General features: G+C 38.0%; 1 long non-coding RNA gene across 1 annotated transcript in view; it reads left to right on the top strand.

The window, feature by feature from the left end:
- Positions 1–5: 5 nt before the first annotated feature.
- Positions 6–10,340, top strand: part of LOC141519012 (uncharacterized) — a 39,921-nt gene continuing 29,586 nt past the window's right edge. Inside the window, exons 1-2 of the long non-coding RNA XR_012477339.1 lie at positions 6–355; positions 4,710–4,836. This is a non-coding gene — a long non-coding RNA (uncharacterized LOC141519012). The remainder of the gene's footprint in view (positions 356–4,709; positions 4,837–10,340) is intronic.

Raw genomic sequence — 10,340 nt, 5'->3', positions numbered from 1 at the left:
TCAGGGTTGAGGACTGTAGGGAGGACAGGCTGGGGTTATCTCCTGCTTGAAGGGAGTCTCATATTGAATGCAGTAGCAGAGCCAAGATGGGCCAGCTGGGCAGCAAGGGGAAGCCCCTTAGTTTGAAGCAGGTGGAAAGAGACCGGAATTAAGAAGAATCCAGGGGATCATACATAGGCTTCAGTAATTTCTCACTTGAGAACTTAAGTCTTCTTCCCATCTCAGAGATACCTATAGAACCCACTTTGGAGACTAAGGTCCTCATCTTGGGGAGACAGACAAGAGAGACAGAGAGACAGCAGACCAGAACAAGATGGAGACACAGAGCAAGAGACACAAAGAGACAAAGACCGAGGTAGAAACATAGACATAGAGGGCTAGGATGGCTGAGAGGGCTGGCCCAGAAATCAGAATATCTGGTTCAGATTTAATCTCTGTTGCTTACTTAGCCACATGACCTTGGGGAGGTTATTTTACTTCTCTGTACCTTAGTGGGAAAAAGTTAAGCAGTTATCACTTCAAATAAAAAAAAATTATCCTCTATAAAAGCAAAATATCTAATGTCTAAATATTTAACAGGAATATATTTTATTCCTTTTTAAAGGAGATGTTCTAATTGTAGCAAGGGTCAATTATGTAGTTTCTTCTTTCTAAGTTAATACTGAAAATATTTACTAATGAGCACAGGTCTATCCATAATGATTTATGTCTTTCGGATGTAAATCTACAAGTGTTTACTTATTCTAAATTCTCTATCAAATACTAATTATGTAGGATCAAGGTTTAATAATTACCAAACAAGGGGTGGCTAGGTGGCAGTGGATAGAGCACTGACCCTGGAGTCAGGAGTACCTGAGTTCAAACATGGCTTCAAACATTTAATAATTACCCAGCTATGTGGCCTTGGGCAAGCCACTTAACCCCATTTGCCTTGAAAAAACATAAAAAAAATAAAATAATTCCCAAACAATAAGAACATAACTGTCCAGTGTATTGGAAGTACAGAATTCAGCAGAACAATTTTTTAAAAATGCAAACATTCCACTGTGTTTTAAGTACAGAATTCAACAGAGCAATTGTTTTTAAAAAATACAAACATTTATTTGAAATAGAATACGGAGAAGAATTATAGGGATATAAATCTCAGAAATGGTTTGCTGTATTCATTACTAAATGATTGCTATGTTTTAGGGCTCTTAATTCCTTTATATCCTTCTGTTTCCCCTTACCATACTAGGATATAGGTGGTTCAGATTAAAATCTCAATGCTGGAACTTAGGGTTCAATTCCATCTCTCTCATGAATTTCTTTTTTTAAAATTTATTTTAAATTCCCCCCCCCCCCCCCAGCTACATGCAAAAGCAAGTTTCAATATTTACTTACAAAACTTTGAGTTCGGGGCAGCTAGGTGGTACAGGGGATAGAGCACCAGTATTGGAGTCAGGAGTACCTGGGTTCAAATCTGATCTCAGACACTTAATAATTACCTAGCTGTGTGGCCTTGGGCAAGCCACTTAACCCCATTGTCTTGAAAAATCTAAAAAAAAAACCAAAACAACTTTAAGTTCCAAATTCTCTCCCTTTCTCCCACCTCCTCCCCACCCCACCCCCACATTGAGAAAGCATGTTACTTAGTGTAGGTTAAAAACGTGGAGTCAAGAAAGACATTACTGCAATAGTCATGTTGATAAAGCAAACACCTGCCACCCCCCTCCAACACACACACGCACACACACACGCACACACACACACACACACACACACACACACACACCACACACACAAATAAAAAGGAAATTCAAGAAAAATAAAGCGAGGGGAAAAAAAGTATGCTTCAGTCTATCTTGGGGATGGATAGCATTCTTTATCATAAGTCCATCAGAGAAATTGCTTCAATATTTTTCCCCACAGTTTTTATTGCTAGCTGAATTTTTCTCCATCCTATCTCCCCTCCCCCCATTTATTTTATTCTTTCTTCCTCTTTTCACACTGACCCTACTGAAAAATGTTTTTCATCTGAGTACCCTCTCCCACAATCTTCCCTCCCTTTTCTCACCTATACCCCTTTTCCCTCCCCCTGTCCCTTTTCTCCCATCCCTTTCCTTTCCCCTCCTATTTTCCTCTTGGGTTAGATACATTTCTATACCCAATTGAATGTGTGTGTGTGTGTGTGTGTGTGTGTGATTCCCTCTCTGAATCATTTCTGAAGAGAGTAAGACTCATTCAACCCCCCATCCCCCTCTTCCACTCCACTGCATAAGTGTTTTCTTATCTCTTTTTATATGAAATAACTTACTCCATTCTATGTCTCCTTTCCCTTTCTCTCACTACATTCCTTTTTCTCCCATTAACTCCATCTTTTTAATATCTTTTACCTTCAAAATTCATTCCCTCCTGTATATATAATATATAGTATATAGTATATAGTATATAGTATATAATATACAATGTATAATACATAATATATAATATATAATGTACAATGTATAATACATAATACATAATATATAATACATAATATATGATAATGATGTGTGATATGTGATATATGATATGTGATATATGATATATAATATATAATTAATATAATATATAATTAATATATAATATATAAAATCAGAATCCTATTTTGATGCAGGAATGTGTTCAGTTCAACATCAAGACCTTTATGATTTGTTCTTCCATCCCCCTTCTCTGTACTTCCCTTGAGTCCTGTACTTGAAGATCAGACTTTGTGTTAAGCTCTGGTCATTTCAACAGAACAATTTGAAATTACCCTGTTTCATTGAATGTCCATCTTTTCTCCTGGAAGAAGATGTTTAGTTTTGCTTCTTGGTTGTAATCCAAGCTCTTTTGCCATCCAGAATATCATTTTTCCAAACTCTACCAGCCTATAATATAGAAGCTGTTATATGTTCTGTTATCCTGACTTTAGTTCCACAATGTTTGAATTGTTTCTTCCTTTCTCCTTGATTTGGGAGTTCTGGAATTTGGCTATAATATTCCTATCAGTTTTCATTTTGTGATCTTTTTCAGGAGATGATCAGTCAATTCTTTCCATTTCTATTTTACACTCTGCTTCTAGGATATCAGAGCAGTTTTCCTGGAGAATGTCTTGAAAACTACACTCTTTTTGTGGTCATGGTTTTCAGGTAGTTCAATAATTTTTAAATTACCTCTTCAAGATTTGGTTTCCAGGTCAGTTGTTGTTCCAGTGAGATAACTCACATTTTCTTCTAGTTTTTCATTCTTTTAGTTTTGTTTCCTGATTTTCCATAAAGTCATCCTCTTCCCTTAGGTCCAATCTACATTTGAAGGAATTATTTTCTTCAGAGTTCTTTTCTATCTCCTTTTCCAATTGGCCACTTTTTCTTTTGAAGGCATTCTTCTCATTAGCCTTTTGGACTTCTTTTTCCATTTGACCCAAATTGGATTTTAAGATATTATTTTCTTCATTATTTTTGTATCTCCTTCACCAATCTGCTTTTCACGACTTTCCCACATCACACTCATTTCTCTTCCCAATTTTTCCTCTACCTCCCTTACTTGATTTTTAAATCTTTTTTTGAGCTCTTCCATAGCCTGAACATTTTTCTTGGCAGCTTTGGATTTAGAAGCTTTGACTTCATTATGTTCTGAGTGTGGAGTGTGTATTTGATCCTCCATAGGACCAAAATAATTGTCTATGGTTGGACTTTTTTCTTCTGTTGGTTGATCATTTCTCCATCCTATGACTTTATATTTTTATTTTTTTTATGGCTTTTGAAAGGCAAATGGGGTTAAGTGGCTTGCCCAAGGCCACACAGCTAGGTGATTATTAAATGTCTGAGGCTGGATTTGAACCCAGGTACTCCTGACTCCAGGGCCAGTGCTCTGTCCACTGCACCACCTAGCCGCCCCTTGATTTAAAAAAAAAAAAATTATTTATTTAAGGCAATGGGATTAAGTGACTTACCTAAGTTCAGAGAGCTAGGCAATTAGTTGTCTGAGGCCAGGGTCCCCCTCTATGACTTGATTTTTAAGTCACTTTGTTAAGGTGGGGCTCTGCTTCCAGGGTAGAAGTTGCACTCTCCCAATCTTTTGAGGGTTTTTGCATCTATTTTCAGGCATACTCCCCTGGGACCTGTTAGTTCTCAATCTCTCCAAGGTTTTATGAGAGGTTCTGACTGCTCTCCTTGCTTGTTCTCTGGTCTGAGGATGACTACAAGTATGTCCCTCTGCCCTGGAATTGTGAGGATAGCTGTTCCTCTGTACACAGTAAGCTGTATTGTATTTTTACTCATTTTCCTGAGACTAGGGCCCTGGATTGAAACCTGGATCTGAGTATGGGTAAAGAAACAGAGTCCTGCCTTAGGGATAGCACAGACCCCTCCCCTGTAATCTCCCCCAACCCCCTTACCACTGGATGGTTCCGCATGCCTGCTCTTGGTGCCCTTGGACCAGGTCTGTGCTGAGGCCTGAGTGGGACTAGGCTGCTGTAAGAGACTGTTGAGAGTCACAGGAAGGACATTGCCTGAAGGGGAATGACTTGAAGGTCCTCTTGACCACATGCACCGATGGCCTTCTTACATGGGTCAGCTCTCCAGATCTTGACACTTCATGAAACATTGTGAGATATCACTGAGCATGAGATGGTAACTTTGTGTGAGAGTACTGGCCTGAGGAAGTAAACTTTTATCACCTGATGTGCACTGATTGATAATTTGCAGGTGCTGCCTGGATGGGAGTGATAGGATATTTATGTTCCTGGATTCTGCTGAATAAAGCAAGAACTTGCCATCTTTGTCTCCCACCTGTTCAATTTTTCCCTGAGTCCTTGGCTACAGCTGGGTTGAGGTAAGTGATAGGTTATGAGTAAAGTATAAGCTAGCCTGCTGGCACACAACAGGCTGCCCTCTCACTCTGGTAGGGCAGAGTTTTCCTGCTGACCTTCCAAGTTCTCCTCGCCAGTCCCTGGGCTGAGAGGTCTGGAACACTCATCTGTGCTGCAGTGGACCCAGGTGTCCTGTGGTCTGTTCCTGGATGACTGGCATTGGTTTGCTCCATTGGACTCTGTCTAATCATGGTGCAACAGACCTTTCCACAAATCTTCCAAGTTGTCTTGGGCTAGAAAATTGTTTCATTCAATCTTTTTGTGGGTTTTGGCACTCTAGAATTTGATTAGATTATTATTTAAAAGTATTTGACGTGGTTTCTGGGAGGTACCTTATCTTTTCTCTATAGTCTTGACTCAGCCTCCCAATAGAGCAATTGTAAATAAGCATATGCTTCTACTTCCAGATGCACAAAATGTCTCTGACTCATGTTCTTAGATAACATCAAATGAACAGCAAGATATGTCCATCAAGGAGAAAGGAAGAAACAATTCAAACATTGTGGAACTAAAGTCAGGCTATAGCAGCTTCTACATTATAGGCTGGTAGAGTTTGGAAAATGATATTCTGGATGGTAAAAGAGCTTGGATTACAACCAAGAATCAACCAACCAGCAAAACTAAACATCTTCTTACAGGGGAAAAGCTGGACATTCAAAACTTTTTTCTAGAGCTTTCAGAAAGTTCAATGTGAAAGCAAAAATAGTCTTCATTTTTAAAATCTTCATTTTGTTGCAAGTGAGTTCAGTATTCCCCTGTGAAGAATCATTCCTTGACCCAGGAATGCAGGTGTAAAAAGAAAAACAGAGATTTATTTTTTTAAAAAAGTTACAGCAGAAAATGAATAGAGAATTAAAGAAAAGCTATGTGCTTTTTAATTTGCTAATTAACCTTGGCAGCCCAGCTGCCAGGTTAAGCAGATGTCTGAAAGCTCCCTAAATACCCCCTCAAGGTTCATGGGAAAAGATAGTAATTTGGGAATTGCCCAAGTCCTGGATTAGAGAGTTTCCCTTTTGGGGAAGGATCTCAGGTCTTGGATTCCAGCCTGGGTGGTCTCTGATGTTTTAGTTCCAGTGTAGCCTAGCTTGTCTTACCAATGTGAACATGGTCAAGGTCAAACTGGAGATCAAGATGGAATGTTTTAACAGTGATAGAGGAAAATGAAGCTTTAGGTTGGTTTTTTTATTTTTGTAAGGCAAATGGGGTTAAGTGGCTTGCCCAAGGCCACACAGCTAGCCAATTATTAAGTGTCTGAGACCGGATTTGAACCCAGGTACTCCTGACTCCAGGGCCGGTGCTTTATCCACTATGCCACCTAGCCACCCCAGAGGAAAATGAAGTGTTACAAATTTTTGTTTCCAATTAATTTCAATATTCCCTATGCTCATGTTTCTCTGCATCAATTTCATGCAAGTCATAATAAAATGTTCTGCGTAGGACAAAATATGTCTCTAAGCAACATATCAAGCAGTTAAGGGGGAAAGGGCATAATGCCTGCAGTAAGGAAGATGAGTTCAGATCTGGCTCAAATAACCTATACCTGTGGCATCCTAGACAAATGACTGAGACCGGATTTGAACCCAGGTACTCCCGACTCCAGGGCCAGTGCTTTATCCACTACGCCACCTAGCTGCCCCTTTTGGTGTCATTTATGATGGTAGTTGTCAATCATCCTGTTGCCCTGCGGCTGAAAACCCTATATTCCAAATGGATTTGGTGTAAGCAGTTGGAAGGACAGTGTGATATTAGAAAACTCCCATGGGCAGGACAGTCTTATCTCGCCCTTAAGAGAGGACATGCTAAGAAAAAGTTTTATTGATACTTTTCAATTCCACTGTCATTTTTTCCCTAAATACCACCAAGTTTCATCTCCATCAATCTCATCTAACTTTCCCTTATAATAAATTGTTGGCCACCTCTCCATTGAGAAGTGTGTCCCATCAAAAGTTCTCTGGAAACGAGATGTGTTGATGTGGATAATATGAATTTAAAGTATTTTAGTCTTTTAAAAAAAATTACATTATTTTGACTATCTTGTAAATTTAGAATACCAGTTGAATTCATCTCTGGGAAAGAAAAGTAGTCTTATTCAGGTTCAAATAGCTTCTGCTCTGTTTGTCAGACATGTGGTCAGGTGGAATGCCTGTAGAAGATATTAAAAGGAGAATAAAAATCCAGTTAGAAGTTACTAGGTAGTGAATATTACTGAGCCTGGAGTGAGGGAGACATCTTTCTGAGTTCAAATCTGAACTTAGTCACTTATTAATTGTGATCCTGGGAAAGTCACTGATGACCTCCGTGAGTTTGGTCTTATTAAAAAATTAAACTAAACCTAGTATTAACCTCTAGAGTTACTAATTTATTTTTATTAACTATCTCTATGATTGCAGATTACAAATGTATGGGACCTAGATAGAAAACCAGGCCGAAAACATAGTTCTGGGGTGGGTGGGTGGATTTATACAATTTCACTTTCAGAAGACTGCTTCTGTTCATTAAGGGAGGAATCCTCAACTCAGAATGTGCTTCATGTCATCTAGGCTTGAGGCATATCAGATGTCAGATATCGATATCAGATATTAGGTGAGGTTAGGGGTGCCTATTAGGAGCACCCCCTTCCCCACTTAGCAGTTGCACATAGACCTCCACAAAGAATGAGAATCTTCCCTCTCCATGATGTCGGTGCCATCCAGTGACTGCTGATACAATGGGGAAATTCATATTTGTTAGTAAAAGAGAGAAGAGTGATTTCCACACCACTTAATCTTGTTTGCCTCAGTTTCCTCATCTGTAAAAGAACTTGGAGAAGGAAAGGGCAAATCACTCCAGTCTCTTTACCAAGAAAACCCAGAGAAGTTTCACAAGAATGAAACACATCTGAAACAAATGAACAACAGAAAAACATGATAGGGCATGTTCCTTGAAAACTATCTGTTGCTTATAGAGTGCTTTGAGATTTTCAAAACATGTACCTTTTTCCATTTAGATCATACAATAGCTCTGTGAAACTGATATTAGAAATACTATTTTTTCATTTTATAGATGAAGAAACTGAGGTTGAAGAGTTTAAGTGACTTTCCAGAGTCATACCATTAATATTTGAGGCAGAATTTAACCATTACATATGTACACGTGTAATTTTTAATTGAACTATAAAAAATGAGATCATTTCCCTAGTCCAAACAGAATAGAACAGAGAACAAGATGCCATGAATCTCCGTTTCATGCAGCTTATTTTTAAAGTATATCATAAATCCTAATTGTTGCTTTTAAAATTATTTTCTTTATTCTTTCTTTTGAAAGTCCTTCTGTTCTCTTCTCTGTTTTTAAAACTATTCAGTGGGGGCAGCCAGTGGATAAAACACCTGCCTTGGAGTCAGGAGGACCTGGGCTCAAATCCAGCCTCTGATATAATAATTACCTAGCTGTTTTACCTTGGGCAATCCCATTGCCTTTAAAAAAAAAACAATTCAGTGGTAATCTCTTTTGAAATGTAACTATTGCTTCCCTCACCCATTTAAAATCTAGAGAAAGGATGAAAAAAATTAGTGTAAGAAATAAGCACAGTCAAAAATACACCCATCCAATGACCATGGTCAATGTTGTCTGTCTCTTTCTATATCTCGAGTTCATTACTTCTTTGACCATTGGTCAAAGGAAGAATTTTAACTTTTTAAAATATCTTGTATATATAGCACCTTCATTTTCAAATATATTTATTTCTCCTATCTACTCAGAGCCATTCTTTATAACAAAACATTTCTCAAAAGAAGGATGTGTTCCAAGCAACAAGTAAAACTAACCAAAACTTAACCAAGTTTGACAGGACTGGATTAAATTAGTGCAAATGAAGGAATATTCAAGTGGGTGCAAGAATTCCCTTAAGTGATTGCATGTATTTTCTTGTCTTAACTATTGTTTCCATTAAAGTGGAAATATGCCAAGGGGATAGAAATAATCTTATCACTTCAGAGGAATCCATTGTTCACATTATTGTTCCACACCAGTCTTTCAACTCTGTGAAGGGAGGGAAGAGATCAGAGGAAGGTCACACTGAGCACGTGAAAAAAAATGATGTCTTTTGCCTTTACAAAGAGTTAATTCCAGACATGCTCTACCTCAAAATAGTGATGAAAATAATAGCTATGGTAGCCAAATCTTGAATTGCACTTAAATTGCACATTCTGCTCTTGTAGCTTGTCACCCATCTGATGGATTAATAATAAAAAAATGAGGAAAGAAAAGATAGAAACAAAGGAAAGAAAGAAAAATAAGAAAGGAAGGAAGGAAAGAAGAAAGGAACCACCTATAGGGCGTGAGGGAGGAAGAGAAGGTAGAAAAATAAAGGAATGGAGGAAGGAAGAAATGAAGGAGGGAGGGAAGCAAGGGAAGAGGGGGAAAAAAGGGGAGGAAGAAAGAACAAAAATTAATATTTGCAATTGCAAAATACTTTACAGCAAAAATCTTGATGTAGTTTTAAATTGTAATAGAGAAAAAAATGGTCCTTCTTACACCCTTGATGGAATGTTGAGGAAGACAGAGTGCTGTCCTTTGGCATAGCCTCATTAAGGGCTTCTTGTTGCTTCAAATAAACAAAATTGTCATTGATATACATATTGGGTTTAATGGTTTAATACTGTATAATGTCTCATTTGATCCCTACAATAACTGCTATTATTAATCCTCATTTTACATTTAAATATGAAGAAAGTGACTTGGGGAGAATTTAATTTAGTGTTCATAGTTGGTGAGTATGTGGAACAGAATCTGAACTCTTGATTCTAAGTTCAACCCTTCATCCAAGATCCCTGACTGCCTCTCAAAATATTCATAAAGATGAATATAAATAAACTACAAAGTAGTTTGGGAGAGATGCCATTAGGTAGCAAGAAATCATAAACAGCAAACCATTTTTGAGGTTATAGAAAACAGGATATTATAGTTGGGAGGGCCCTTAGATCCTAACAGGGATGTCCAACCTTTTGGCTTTTCTGGGCAGTATTGCCCACAAAACCCCTCCAGAATTCCATACCCATTCACCACTAATTAGCACAGCAACACCTCAGGTTGGATACACCTGTAGACTATAAGAATATGAAGAGACATTCAGAACATACAGATAGACATTAAAGCCAAAAAGAAACTAAGAATGTCAAAGGAGGAGACCCTGGATTGTAGAAGATAGAATGTTGGATTATATGAGCTTTTAGAATATAGACCACAGAATGGCAGAGGTTCAAGGATCCAAGAACATTACAGGATCTTAGAACACAAAACATACACTATCAGAGTTGGAAAATAATAGAAATTCAAGGGTGGAAGGGTCCTTAAAACCAAGACCATTTGAATGTATAGTTATGCTAGAATACCTTCAACTTTCAAACTAGGAGGGAATTTATGTCAAAGAACAGAGAATTTTATAAATGGAAAGTGTGTCAACATGGAACATAGAACAGAGATGGTCATA

This window comes from Macrotis lagotis, chromosome 3, assembly GCF_037893015.1.
Source record: "Macrotis lagotis isolate mMagLag1 chromosome 3, bilby.v1.9.chrom.fasta, whole genome shotgun sequence".
NCBI lineage: Eukaryota > Metazoa > Chordata > Mammalia > Peramelemorphia > Peramelidae > Macrotis > Macrotis lagotis.
Note: the sequence above shows the minus strand (reverse complement) of the source record. Positions and strands in the feature narration are given on the sequence as shown.